This window comes from Lissotriton vulgaris, chromosome 7 (genome assembly GCF_964263255.1).
Source record: "Lissotriton vulgaris chromosome 7, aLisVul1.2, whole genome shotgun sequence".
Classification (NCBI taxonomy): domain Eukaryota; kingdom Metazoa; phylum Chordata; class Amphibia; order Caudata; family Salamandridae; genus Lissotriton; species Lissotriton vulgaris.
Window position 1 is genome coordinate 1,322,468,975 of NC_141695.1, and position 15,263 is coordinate 1,322,484,237.

The 15,263-nt window shown below is 41.4% G+C and overlaps 1 protein-coding gene across 1 annotated transcript in view; it reads left to right on the forward strand.

The window, feature by feature from the left end:
• LOC147703601 (serine protease 27-like) overlaps positions 1 to 15,263 on the forward strand; it is a 269,709-nt gene that overhangs the window by 169,128 nt on the left and 85,318 nt on the right. The gene's annotated exons all lie outside the window — the stretch shown is intronic.

The window sequence follows — 15,263 nt, forward strand, 5'->3', positions numbered from 1 at the left end:
AGTAGTCCTGATTCCATCATCTCAGGTCTCTTTCATCCAATACAAGATACTCCCTGCTTCTTTATCTCACTCTTGCAGGTTCTTTGCCATTCCTGCTTTCACCCTTTCCCCCTTTTTCGATTTTTTCTTCCTCCTTTGTTCCATTGTGTCTGTTCTTCTCTCTTGCCCTAGATCAAACTCAGTTGAGTAATAATAAGTGGTGATGCCCAAAAGGGGTGCTGGTGGCCCCCACCTGAAACCATCGGCTCAAATTAAGCACTGATGACTACCTGGCTCTGTGGCCCAAACCCAAGTCATTGCCAAACAGAAATTTATGCCCCAGAAATGCTAAATGAGGCTTCAATGAGCAATGAAGTCTCAGTTTAGATTTTCTGCCTCAGAGCCTTCATGAACTGGCATCTCATAGCAAAGTAAATTAAAGTGCCTTTGCTTTAGCAATCCAAGAGTGATGTGGCTTTGTATAGTGAAAAGGGTTCGTAAGTTCAGCATTAAGGTTTGTTGCGGACTGGTAAAGTAAGTATCACTGTAGAGTGGGATACCGAAGGGTGATAAGAGAGTGGTGTGGTATTTTGTTGGTAATGTTGGTAATATGGTGCTGGAGTGACAGAAAGTATGGTAATGGTGAGATGGGTGGTAATGCATAATTTGATCTGATTTTAGTTTGTAGAGTGCCCAAATGCCCTGAAGCTTCTTGGCGCTGATGTTTTCTTCAGAAGGAGGGGTAGCTGAAACCTAGTTACAGAAAAGCCAGGTTTTAAGTGATTTTCTAAAAGACAAAAGATCCAGACTTTTCTTTAGAGTCAAGGGGAGAGAGTTCCATAGTTTTGGCGTTCCCAGATTGATACATCAACCTTCAAATGAGGTTTGTTTACTCATTAGCATCACCAAAAACGTGGATGCAGATGATCTATGTTTTCTTGACCCTTTATTATGTAATGCCTTATAAGCTAAACTTAATGCTTTAAATTCGATTCTTGTTTCCACCGGAAGCCAGTGCAACTTAACCAGACCTCGAGATACAGATTGATTTTGAGGAATTCTCAAGACAAGCCAAGCTGATGCATTCTGTAGCATCTGAAGTTTACAAAATAATCTTTTTTTGAAAATTCAGAAAGAGGGCATTGCCATACCTACCACAACCCAATTTGAATAAGGCCAGTGCGGCCACAACCATTTTCTGAAGAGTCAAAGGAATAAAAGGGCATATCTTCCTAATTATTTGCAAAATGAAGAAGATAGAGAAAACAAGTGCATTAACCTGATCTTCAAAATTTAGTTTGTTTTCAAAGACAATACCCAAATTCCTAACATTTCTCACAGGCTGAGGTAATTGGCCCGTCTCCAGCAGCTACCAGCATTGTGTCGAAAAAAAGGTGTCATTTCCTAACATAAGGACATTAGTTTTCCCAGAGTTTAGTTTTAAACAGTTGGCGTTCAACCAGTTATCAATCTGGCCCCAAGTGGTGATAAATCTTAATGCTGTCTCATCTGGGTTACAAGGACTCCATACCACTATTTGAATGTTGTCAGTATATGAAACAGGAAAAAAGCCAAAACATTTCTTAAGCTGTGCAAACGAGGTGACATATAGATTAAATAGAGTCAGGCTCAACGATAAATCCCGTGGCACCCCACATGGCAGGTGAAAATGGTTAGAAGTAGGAGACTTAACAGTCCATGCCACACTGGAAAGTGCTGTGGCTAACCCACGGAGTTGCTTTTCTAAGAGTCTCCAATGAGCCTTTGAAAGGCAGTGCCGTAGGCCAGCTGCCGGAGGACCGTCTGCCAGGTTTTAAACTCGCAATCTGGCAGGCGGTGAGCGGATGGCTTTGGCGGTCCTGGAGTGGGGTAGTGGTTTGGCGGTCCGCGCCAGGTCTGCAAAAGTCAAAATCAGGCACTTAGTGTGTAGCAGGTCATTGGTGGGTGTTGGAAGTACAATGGTCTGAGGTGGGAAAGATTTGGAAAAGAATGGCATTGGCACTCAGCCAGTGTACCAATCTTGTTTAGCTATCATAAATTGCTGCACATTGGTATGAGTCAGTGAGCTAAACTCCCACATATCTGAAGTAATGGACTAGAATTTATTTGTATTAGGTTGCAATATCCAATTCCATAAAGATGTAATACAAGGGACCAATGAAATACCAAACACACTTCACTGAAAAGAGTCCTTCAAAAGCACTTGTAGATGCATTAGGTCCTTAACATCCTTCAGACAGTCCTCAAAAAGGAAAACACATGTTTTTACCTTTTCGACCTGATTAATTACATGACTTATTTTAAACCCAAGGCACAATTTTGTCTTTATCATGTGCTATCAAAATATTACTTTGGAATGGGGTCTCGGGGGTTCAAGAAGGCTTGGGAAAAGGATCTGAATTCCCCTTCCCCTTAATTACACACTTTGGCTCCGGGAGATGGGGTCCCCAGTGCCTCTAAAGGTTTTGGGAGGGGGCTGCATGGCCTACTCCCCTTTGTTATTGCATGTTGCCCCAGGGGATGAGGTCCCTGGGGTTTCTTAAATCTTTGAGGAGGCACATACCCTCTCCCCTAACACATTGGATTTGCCCTGGGGATGGGGTCCGTGGTGCCTATTAAGGCTCAGCAGAGGGGCCTTGCATATAAACTTTACTTGGACCCCTGGAATGGGGTTCCCAGAGCCTTTTAAGAATTGGGAAGGAGGGCCATGTGCCCCTCTCCCCGTTATTTAAAATATGGCCCCAGAGAAAGGGGTGTTGTGGCCCATTTGGGCTTGAAAAGGGGGGCCACATGCCTACCAACCCAAATAGTAAGGAATTTGGCCCAGGGGGATTGGGTTACCAGGGCCAATCCCCCCTTCTACTATAATTCAAACAAGGCCCAGGGATTGGGTCCCTGGGGCCTCTTAAGGCTTGGGCAGGGGGCCTAATGCCCCCCTCCCCTTTGATTCAAGTATGGTGCCAGTGGATAAGGTCCTTGGGGCACATTTGGGCTTGGAGGGGTCAGGTGCCCCTCCCATAATTGAAATGTATTTGTCTTTGAGGGGTTGGATACCGAGACCGCTTAAGGCTTAAGGCTTAAGGCTTAAGGCTTGGGGAGGAGGTGACCTGGAATGGGATCCTCGAGCCCAATTGCGGTTGGGGGAGGGGGGCCAAATAGCCCCTACCCCAATCTTGATGCATTTGGCCCAGGGGGTGGTTTACCCAGAGCCTCTAAGGGCTCAGGTAGAGGAACCACATGCCCCCCTCCCTAATAATGTATTTTTTGACCCTGGGGAGATGGAATCCCCTGGGCCAATAGTGGCTTGGGTATAGTGGCACAAACACTCCCTCCCTTTTTTTAAAACATAGAGCCCACAGGCCGTGGGGCCAATAGAGGCTTGGGAAGGGGGCTGCTCAACCCCCTCTCCCAACAGGGATTTGGCTGGTTGCAGGGGGTTTGATCCAGGGCCAGCCTGCCTGGCTGCAGGCAAAGCCCTGTGGCCAAACCTCTACTGCACACAGTTGAATGCCTTACACAGCGTGGGTTTGTTTGACTGTGAGGGATTGCCTGCAGTATCTAACAGCAGGTTAGCTTTACGTATGATAATATTTTACTTTACAATAAGAAACGGTAGAAACTCACTGAAAAAAACACTACTCTGCAAACACACCTCCTGATGCACTATTGGTTAGGGGATTAAATCCCCTTTACTCCTGAGTGTCCTTGGGGGCCAAATTCCCCTCATGTTACCTCCCATACAGCTGGATTGCTAAGATGTTGTCATAAGTCACACCCCTTTCTCCATCACTCTGCAAACACACCTCCTGGCGCACTACAGCTTGCGGGGGAAAATCCACTTTTGTCCTGGGGCCCTCAAGAGTAAAGTGGAATTCATTCCCCAACCAGAAGTGTACCAGGAGGTGCACTTTCACTGTGGTAGAGAAAAGGGGCAGCCTACAAAGACCTCTGAGCAGTCCAGCTTGGTCGAAATGGAGCACAGTTTGCTATGGTTTGGTGGGAGCAGAAAGCTATTTCACTTTGTTTTCACCTCCCAGGGGCAACACTTACTGGTTGAGGTGTTGGCAGCCAATCAGAGCTCTGCAGATCTCTGCACAAGATCATTAATATTTGTGGAGGCTTCGCAACCTTAGCTATACAAATTTGGATTTCCTTTAACCATGGGGTACAGGGACTTTATACTTAGGCTGGCATTTCACTTGTACAAATCCAGAGTAATTCAGCAGTCGTAGTTAGGTGAGCTAACTATAACATGCACCTCTGCAATGCACTGCTTATAACGTCACATATTACATCACTCATGACATGGCAGGTGACATCACTGATGAAATCTCAAATAACATCACCCATGACATCATTTAATGATTGTTTTTAAAAAGATCATAAGTGTCAAATATGTTTACAAATGTTTATTGGTCAATCAATGGATGTATGAGTGCCTGTATGGATGACTCAGTGGGTGTGTGACTGACTGTAAAAGTGAGTGATTATGTTTCTCGGTGAATGTATGGGCGAGTGGCTGGTTGTGTGAATGTTTGTATCAGTCTGTCAGCTGGTATCTAAGTGGCTGTATGGGTGTAGGAGTGGGTACATGAGTGGCTGTATGGGTGATTAATTGGTTGTATGAGTACATGTATGGGTGACTGAGTGTCTGTGTGGGTGGTGAGGGTGTATGTTACTGCCTGTATGGATGAGTGAGTGACTGAATGGGTTAGTGAGAATATGTGTGAGGGGCTGTTTGGCTGAGTGAGTATGTTTATGGTTATGTGGGTTAGTAAGTGTATGTGTCAGTGGTATATGGGTGAGTAACTAGGTATGTGAAAGGCAGCATATGTGAGTGCTGGGGTATATATATGTGACTGTATGCCTGAGTGAATGAATGTGAGGGTGGCTGTATGGGGGAGTGTGTGCTTGTTTTAATTACTGTAAAGGTGAGTGAGTTCATGCTAGTAAACGTGTTTGACTATATGGGTGAGTGGATAAATGTGTGCGTACCTATATTGGTGTGTGAGTGGCTGTATGAGTGTATATGTCAGAGGCTGTATCAGTGAGTGTGTGGGTATATGGATTGCTGCATTGGTGAGTGAGTAGATGTGTTTGTAGATCTATGAATCAGTGGGTGGATGTGAAAGTACTGGTATGGGTTTGTGAATGGGTTTGCAAATGGTACTGTGGAAGTTGGAGTGGGTGTATGAAAAGTTATTTGGTGGATCGTGTCATCAATGATGTCTAGATGTTATTTGAGATGTCATCAGTGATGTCACTGGCCATGTCATGAGTGATGTAATATGTGAGGTCATAAGCAGTGCATTGTGGGGACGGGAATTATAGTTAGCTCAGCTAACTATAACTGCAGAATTTCTCTCCTTTTGTACCAGTGAAATATCAGCCTAACTATATTGTTCCTGTAACCTTTGTATTTCTCAGTGAATTTCTATGGTTTTTCAAAACCTTTTTACTAACTATAACGTACTTGTAACCTTAGCTTTTTTCTGTGAATGTCTACATTTTTTAAATTCTATTTCCTAACTATAATGTGCTTGTATTTTTTTCAAAAATTACATATTGAATATTACATATGAATGGTGCACCACCTATTGTTTATTTGTGATCTATTAATTTCATCCTATTTCAAGATTTGTTTAGTTTTTTGTGGCAGCGTTGTGATTGCCGAGGACACATAGCGAATACTGCATGTTTTTGATAAAGTGTAAAACGCATATATAGAATTTTTTACATAAAGTTTGAGTCTAGCTGTGTAGAGGGATATTGATTTAACTTTCCCCTTTGTATACATTTGTTGGAAAAAGTTCATCCGAAATGCATTTTTCTTTTTGCGACCATACAGGACAGTCACGATGATGTTGGTGGCCCCAAATACTGCATTTTTTGACAAAGTGTAAAACACATATCTTGACAAGTTTTAAATAAAGTTGAGTCGAGCTGTTTAGTAAGATATTGATTTAACATTCCCCTTTGTATAAATTTGTCGGAAAAAGTGTGTCTGAAATGTATTTTTGTTGTTTGCAGCATGTTTGTCATTGGTTGCATGACTCTGTCAGTCGATCTGTGATTAGGTGCATGATACCCTTTTACATTTGTTAGTAAATATATGACTGTCTGACTGGATCTGTGAGTTGATACATAGGTGTCTAAGTGGGTGTCGAGTGGGTGTGTGAGTGGCGTCTCTGTGAACCTGTGAGTTAGTGCATGAGTCTGTCAGTGGGTCTATGACTAGGAGTGTTAGTGTCTGAGTGGTTCTATGAGTGGGTGTGTGCGTCTCTGAGTGTGTCTGAGTGTGTGTGTGTGACTGTTTGAGAGTGTAAGTGTCTGAATGGGTCTGTGAGTGGATGTATGAGTGTCTGAGTGGATGGGGGTATGAGTGTTTCAATGGGTCTGTGAGTGAAAGCATAAGTCTCTGAGTGGGTGAGTGAATGGGTGCATGCATGAGTGTCTGAGTGGGTCTGTGACCGAGAAGGCAAGTGTATGGGTGTGTCTGTAAGTGGATGTGTGAGTCGAGTGGGTGAGTGAGAAGGTGCATGAATAGCTGAGTGAGTCTGTGAGTGGGTGTGTGAGTCTGTGAGTGTATGAGTGAGTGACTGAGTGCAGAAGTCTCTTAGAGGGTCTGTGACTGAGTGTGTGAGTGACTGAATGTATGTGCGAGTAGGTATATGAGTGGATCTATGAATGGGTGTATAAGTGTTTTAGTGTGTCTGTCAGTTGGTATGTGATTGTCTCAATGGGTCAGTGAGTGTATACATGGGTCTGTAAGTGGGTGCATGAGTCTCTGAGTGGGTCTGTACATGGGTGAGTCACTCTCCAAGTGAGTCTGTAAGTTGGTGCATGAGTACCTGAATGAGTATTTGAGTGAGTACATGAGTATGTGATTGGGTATGCGACTGGATACATATGTGTGTGAGTGGGTATGTGAGTGGATATATGTGTGTGTGAGTGGACATGTGAGTAAGTACATGAGTCTGTGACTGTTGCAAGTGAGGGTATATAGATATAGATACTTTGGGGCCCATTAGGATGTCAGGCGGATCGCCACCTCCATGTGGGCGGTGGCGATCCGCCCGACATCCTTGAGCACCCGCCACCCGCCCGCCACCCATTTCTCCCCGTCATATTAGTATGGTGGGGGGACCACGGCGGACAGAAAGACCATCCATGTCCGCCGCTTTTCCGCCCCCGTCGCCTTGCGACCGGGCGGAAAAGGTTTAATATGGTGGCGGTGTCTATCAGACACCGCCAACTATATTAGTATGGGCTTTGGGAGATGCCTTTCCGTGGCGGCAATACCCCTTTAGTGTCCAAAACCTTCCCTGAAATTTGGTTAGATTGATGTAGGAATAGTAAAAGTGCCCACATTAGTGTCCAACATTTTCCCAAAATGTGTTTATATTGGAGTGGGAATAGTGAAGGTGACCAATTAAGTGTCCTACGCTAAGCCCCAACTTGGTTTAGACTGAAGTGGGAATAGTAAATGTGACCACTTTAGTGTCCAAGATCTACCCATAAATGGCTCAGAATGGAGTGGTGGCAATATCACCCCTTTAGTGCCCAAAGCATTGCCCTACGTGGCTTAGATTAGAGTGGGAACAGTAAATATCACCTCTTTAGTGGCCAGACCCTTCACCTAAATGTCTTAGAAAGGAGTGAAAATGTCATTATTCAAACATCTTAGTGACTTCAAATGTTATCAATATGACCTGCTTCCACATGAAGGTTAGAATGGAGGTAACTGTGTGATATTGCCTCTATAAACTAAGTTTGCATGGACAAGTGCCATGATGCCTAGAGAAGACATGAGGCATTCTGAGGAATCATGGGGGATTTATAGGTGGAGCCTTCACGCCGTTCAGCATGCATAATTCTTTTGTGATGTGGTTGCAGATGTTTGGATTTTGCAGCTGTTATTTGGAAAAGCTGTTTTTTGGAAAGATAAAGACCGTATTTGAAGCATGTGCAAGAAGCGCTGCCCCCCCCAGATCAAAGTGAACTGAGGTTTATAAATGAAGACAGCATATGTGTTCTTATTTCCCTCAGTTTCTTTCAAATTTATTCCTTATCAGCTGACTGGAAAAAGTTGTATTCTTTGGAACTGCAGATTTGAACTAAAGGTCATGTGAGTTCAGAAAAAAGACATAAATGATTCCTGTCTGTCATTTGTATTCTTTTGAGCTATGGAGTTGTACTAAAGTTCCCCTAAGTTAAAATAAAATACCTAAATTCCTCCTTTCTGTTTGAGAGTACTTGCTATCTTGGGGAACATGAACAAATAAAAAAAAGGCAATACAGAAATCTGCTCTTTTATTAAAGCTGTTAAGATGGGAAAACTTTGGTTCTCTGCAGACTCTTACATTCTGTGCTTGAAGTAAAACAACTGGGCTCCCATTTATGTCCTTTTGAATATTTTTTGCATCTGGAACAAATGCAATAGGAATGAATTGAAAGTCAAGTAAAAGACTGAGCTGGTGGTTATGATGAACCAATGAATACTATATCAATGGTGGTAACATTGATCGTGTAATTCTTTTCTTTTACAAGCTTTACATAAACTTTTTCTTTCTTATCTTGTTTGGGTATGTATGACGACATTTTGCGATTATCTTGATGAGTTGTTGTGGACGATGTAGTATGGGCTTGCAGGCTTATTTATGTTTGTATCCACATGTTGAAACAGGGAATCTAAAGCTTGGTAATCACAAGAATGTAAACTAAGCTGAGGTTGCAAAGGCGATTCCTCTATTAAATCTCAGGTAAATCTGATACACTTTAGCGAGAATTTATGAGAGCAGGTGTTCTTTCATTTGCTAATCTTATTTACATTCCTTTCCAGGCTTTTTTCCTTTTCCCTGCTGTTCTCTTCCTCATACCCTTTCCCATAACATAACATGTGTATTTGTAAAGCGCATGTTCACCCAGAGGTCTCTTGGCGCTGAATAACAGATGTTTATTGTTACCCAACTCAATGGTACTCATTTTATCGGCCTCAGTTGGATGAAAGGCTGAGTGGACCTGCCGGGATTTGAACCTGTGACCATGAGGTCGAACACAGGCCCCTGCAATGGACGCATTAGTCCACTGAGCCACCAGACCCGGCTTCAGTTGATCACCGTAAAACTCCGTGCCTTTCCTGGTATTCAGAATTGGAGATATAAAGAGATGGACCATATTATTCGGTGCTCTTTTCCCGAGGAGTTTTCTTGTGTCATTGTGAGTCCTTGAGAGAGAATAGTAAATATCACAACTTTAATGTCTATCACCTACCCCTAAATTGTTTAGATTAGAGTGGGACAAGTAATGTCACCTCATTAGTGGCCAAAACCGTTCTCTAAATGGGTTAGATGGAGGGAGAATAGTAAATATAACTCAGTGTTCAATTCATCCTTCCCTTACATGGCTTAGATTGGAGTGGGAATAGTAAATGTCACCTCTTTAGTGTCTAACATCTACCCCTAAATTACTACAATTGGAGGAGTACCAGTAAATGTCACCCCTTCAGTGTCAAACACCTGTTGGATTGGAGTGTGAATAGTAAATAAAACTTAGTTAGTGTGAAAATCCTCCTTTCCATGTATGGCCAACTTTGTAGTGGGATAGTAAATATCACAACTTTAATGTCCAACACCTACCAGTAAATGTTATAGATTGGAGTGTGAATAATGATATATCACCCCTGTAGAGTTCATCGGTTTCTCCTTAATGGCTTAGGTTTGAGTCTGAATAGTAAATGTCACAATTTTAGTAAACAAAACCTTCCTCTAAATGGCTTAGATTGAAGTATGAATAGTAAATGTCATTCCTTTTGTGTGAAACACCTTCCCCTATGTGGGTTAGATTGGAGTGGCAATAGAAAATGCCGCTTTTAAGTGTCCAAAACACTCCCCTCAATGGGTTAGATTTGAGTGGGAGTAGTAAATGTAACTACTTTAGTGGGTAACATCTTCCCATAAATGCTTTAGACTGAGGTGGGAATAGCAATTGTTTTCTGCTTAATATACAGCATAACCCCCAATATGGTTTCAATAACATTGGGAGTAGTAAATGTAACTATATTAGTGTATATTATGTTGAATGTAATATGTTATCTTATACTGTTATCGATGGATATTAAGCTGTAATAATTGCATTTTTCATATACATCATTAGCATTGACTATTTTATTAGCATAGTGAATAACACTTTTTTAGTTTTATATTTTTCTCTAATAATTCTTTTGTTATTTAATGCATATGTTTACATTTGTTATACACTTGCATGTTGTGAAATATAAAACAATATTGGTAATTGTTTAACATTTTTTAATAGTTTTTCCACACACATAACATTTTAAATACATTTTTATAAAATTGTTTTACATATTAGTGTTTCTCACATTATTCGAAAACTGAAAACCTGTTTTATAAGTTTAAACATTATTTTACATATTGGTACTTGACATATTTTTTCAAACAGAAAACATACCATATTATAATGTTTCACATTGTATTTTGCAACTTTTTTCGACACAATGGTACAGTTTTGTTAAACCATATTCATTTGTATACTTTTGAAAGTGTATTATAAATAGTACGATAAGAAATTATTTTAAAACGGTATGGTTCTTTTTTATATTTTACATTTTCATAATATATTTATTGATTTTTTAAACATATTTTATAACACTGCAACATATTTATTTTATTTCAGTTAAAGTTTTGTTGTCTTTAGAAAGGAATAAGTCTTTTTATTTTATTTTCATTTAGTAGCTTTCATTATGCTAAGTCCACTTCTGTCATTTTTCATCAGATTTGGTGGTAGCGAGTCAAAGTTGCCTGCTGCTGATCATTGAGCAAGGAAAGATCTTAAAATATAAAAGGTTTTTAGGGGTAGTGGGGTTGTAGTTAGAGTTAGTTAGAGTGAGTTATAGTGTTACTTTTGAGTTTAAGGGTTAGGTAGTTGTAGTGTGTGTTTTATTGTTTATTTGCATTGTGTGTTGAGCCTGTTTAGAGTTTGGTGGTAGTGTAGTGTTATTTTAGATGTTGTAATGCTATACTTTAGGTCTATTACATTTGTAATATTATTTTTTTTGTATTTGAACATAGTGGTTTGTGTGCAGGGAATGCTTTGCTTTTTTTACAGTATTATAAGTATTCTCATGGACTTGTAGTTTTTACATTTAGATTTTTTAAGGAAATTAATAGATTTTTTCGTAAACCAATAATTTTTTTGTTTCCTTTGATGTTTGGAGCTTCCTGAAGCATTTTTTTTAGCAGGTTAGGGTTTCCTATGACTTTGGATTACTTCAATAATTTTCCTTGGACTTGTTCTTTTTTTCATTGTTGGGGCTCTTTTGAAATACAACTTATCTTTTTTGGTATTATTATATTATGGGATTGTGGCTATGGATGGAGATCTACAGCTAGAGAATTGTAACTTTATTTAATTGTTTTATATGTTGGTGGGAAATTTAGTATTGTACTATCTATGTGCATTTGCTGTAGTTGTACTGCATTATTTTATATTACTATGGGCTCAATTACTATGCCATCCAGAAAGGTTCGGAACGGCATCTGATTCGGTCAAATCCGATTCAGAACCCAGCTTTCTGAACGACTACGATACATTTCCCAACAACCAATTACGATGGCTGGAAAATGTTTGAACTGTTTGACTTGGCCCCGAAAGGGATTGGGAGTAACCGAGTCATTTGAAGCCAAATTGTAGTGGTCTACAGACCACGTTTCCAGCCAAGCAATTAGGATGTCAGCTTCAGACAGACTTTCCGATTTGGTTGTGCCAACATGGATCGACTGTTGGAATCTGAATTTGGAGGCCCTCCGAATTGGGACTGTAGGGGTACCCATAGGTCCCCCCTTCCCATGCATGCACAGTGTGGCAGGCATCATGGGGTGCCTTCCACAGGGTGCAAGCTTTTCCCCACCAACCCCTTTTGTCCATGGAAGACTGTGTTCTCATTTGGAATGCAGGCTCCTATTGAAGTCAGTGCGAGTGTGACCTAAAAATGTCCAGAAGCATCGTAATCATTCAGTTGGACTTGCAGAACCTGAGTCGTTCAGAAAGCATTCTGGAACCGATTTGGTTAAACTGCTTTCCGGACGACATCGTAATCAAGCCCTATGTGTTGTATTTACTTGGTTTTACATTGTGTTTTTTGATTGCTATATAAAAATATATTGTTTAATATTTATTTAAAAATTCTTAAGTTGTGGTGATGCATACCTTTGTTAGGGCTCGTTGGTTACTTTATAGGTATCTAGCTGTTTTATAATAGGGACCTTGCTATTGTTTCTAAGTGGTATACTCCTTTTTTATTCATAAAGATTCTAACTTAACATTGTAGCATGTTGTCCATTCTACTTGTTTGCTTACTTACTTTAGGTTTAATTTAGGTTACGGGTTGCTCTTTTTTTAGTTGTTGGTAGCTTTGTTCTTTTTTAGGGCTTCTATTATTTTGTGGAGTGTAGATTGTTTTTCCCTAGTGTGGCTTAGAAGGTGTACCATCCTTCTACTGTGTTGTTGATTTTAGCTTCTCGAGTTATGGTGCTGTCATAGACAATCCACCGTGGTATTTGGCATTTGATTTGGCGTCTGTGTCCTGAGCGGGGAAATCTGCCAAACCAAAGTTCTTCAAAGTAGTCCATTAGGGAACTTCATTTGTATTTGTTTTGTTGGTAAAATTAGTTTTCTAAAAGTAAGTGATAGTGCTTCGCTACTTTTTTTACAATGACATAGGCTAGTGATATCAGCTATTGTTTTCAAAAGCAAACTGGCTTTTTGTTGCATTTTCTTCAGTTAGGGCCAATTACGAGTTTGGTGGTCCAAATGCGCACCAGCCTCATCCGTTTCCTCAAGGACACTGCAGCGCCGGTGGTCTACCGCTGGCCTTATTACAAGTTGTGCTATCTGAAACATTGTTCGCAGGCACAGCGCTCCTCCCCCTGGGACCTCGGGGGTCTGCAATGTTGGCGTTGCATCCTCTGACATCATCAGCGATGCGGTGTACCTACCGAGCCTATTACGACTACATACACCGTCATACTGACAGTCTCCCTGTGGCAATTACCCTATGGTGATGGACCACCCTGTACCCGTACCAAAATCACCTCAAAAGTGACCATTGGATGCACTTAAAGACTACAAGGCTGATGTGCTTTTTCTCTAATGGACACACCTGCAAATCACACAAAAACACACCCCTTCCCCGACCAGGATCCTCTGCTTCTCAACAGCAGCCCGCAAGGCAGGTTCTGCCATTTTGTGCATTTTGAGCTAAGGCAGCCATTTTTTCATCTTCCCATTTAGCACTCTCCACAACCTGTTGTTTCAGTGTTGCTCATTTTTACCTGTATTACTTGTTTGTTTATCCTTTCATGTAGTTACTCACATTTTCATTTTTTATATCATGCCTGGCCAAATAAAATCCATGGTTCACTGAGGCTCAGTTGACAGTCATGGTGGATGAAATCCTTAGAGCAGAGCCCCACCTTTTTGGTTCCCAAGTTCAGCACACTCCTCTCAGTGGGAAAAATGAAAGTTGGGATAGGATAGTCAACAGAGTGAATGCTCCTGGTACCAATCTGCGCACACGGTAAAACACTAGGAGGGGGTGGACTGACCTCAGGTTGAAGGTGCATAGCCGGTACAACAAACACCACTTGGAGGCTAAGAAGACTGGCATGGCCCTCCCAGTGCCACATTGCAATTCTTTCCTTGGGAGGAGAAGGTTGTGACCATTCTGCATTGTGAGGGCTTGACAGGAATATCCGAGGGAGGGGACTCTGGTAAGTTACACTTCAATAGCTGTCACAATTTCACAATGCCTTTTTTGCTTTCAACTCCTCTGTGCTTCCCTTATCTACTTTCCTAACATGCAGTACTCAAAGTGTCTGAGATGTTGCTTTGTCTGTGTCAATGTGTATTGTTGCATATAAGAGCACAAGTATCCAACTTTATGGCATGCCACATGTTGGAATGGAGTCTGTAACAGGATTACCATAAAAATATAATTCCAGGACCCATGATACAACTATTATGAGGCCTTGTGACTGGAACTCTACACAAGATGCTTGACTCCTTTTGCTCCTTCCAACTTGTCTGCCATGTTACAACTGATGTTCACTATTTATGCCGCTTACCATTTGTCAAGTGTTTGTAAAGTGAGTTTGAAGTGAGTACAACTATCATGAGGCTCTGTGACTGGAACTCTAACTAAGATGCTGAACTCCTTTTGCCACTTTTCACTTGTCTGCCATGTCACAACTAATCTTCACTCATCATGGACTGTGCAATGCACAGATAATGATCTACTCAGACATATGTCTGAATACTTTGCCTGATGGTGTTCTGGTCTCATCAACTGAAACAATTAATGGCATGAGTACACACTAACATCTGTGAACCCCTTACATATGTAAGCCATGAAGGAAAGTCAGCTGATTAGCAGTGGCAGGTGACCCCTTAACTCTGCCCTCCTCACATGATGAACAATGCTAAATATACAACCAAACTGTGTATTTGCCAGTATTTTACACAACTAGGCCTTGGAAAGGGCAAACACACATGTTGCGACTATACTGTGTTGGTGGAAATGTTTTGAAGTTGTCATTTCTATCCCTAAAGCCAAAGTGCCACATATCTGCATATCCAATTAGGAGATGAAATCTACTACATGGATTGAATGTTTTCAAATGTCTAGTAACCAGTTTCACCTCCACAGAAATAGATGATAGTACAAATCTCTATCTATTTTGTTTCATTCTAACTCCCTATTTACTTCGACACAAGCAATGTGGCTGTAGATACCACCAATAACAATGTTCTCTATTTTTTAATTGGTTGATCAGCCACAGCACATGCACAGAGGTTGAACATTGAACAGAGTTCTGCACCTCAGGATGAAGCCCTCAGTGAGGACAACGCTTCTGAAGATGTGGACATGGATAATGGTCCTCGCCCATCTCGTCAGCCTGTGAAGATGACAACAGCCTACACCACCTCCCACCACAGCTGTAACAACACAGCCAACCACTGCTCCCACAACCTGTGTAACTAGTACAGTCAGTTCCATCCTGTGAGCCATAATCCAGAATTCTGAGGCGGCTAGCCACACCCCATTCACTGTGGAACTATTTTTTGCTCATGTCACAGTGACTGTGGGCCTGCAGGGTAAGTCCACTGGGGCCATGGACACCCAGACTGCCATCACCCAACTCCTATGAGTCTATCAGGACTTCCAAAGTATGATGGGTCAGGTACTGACAGAAATCTGGGAAATA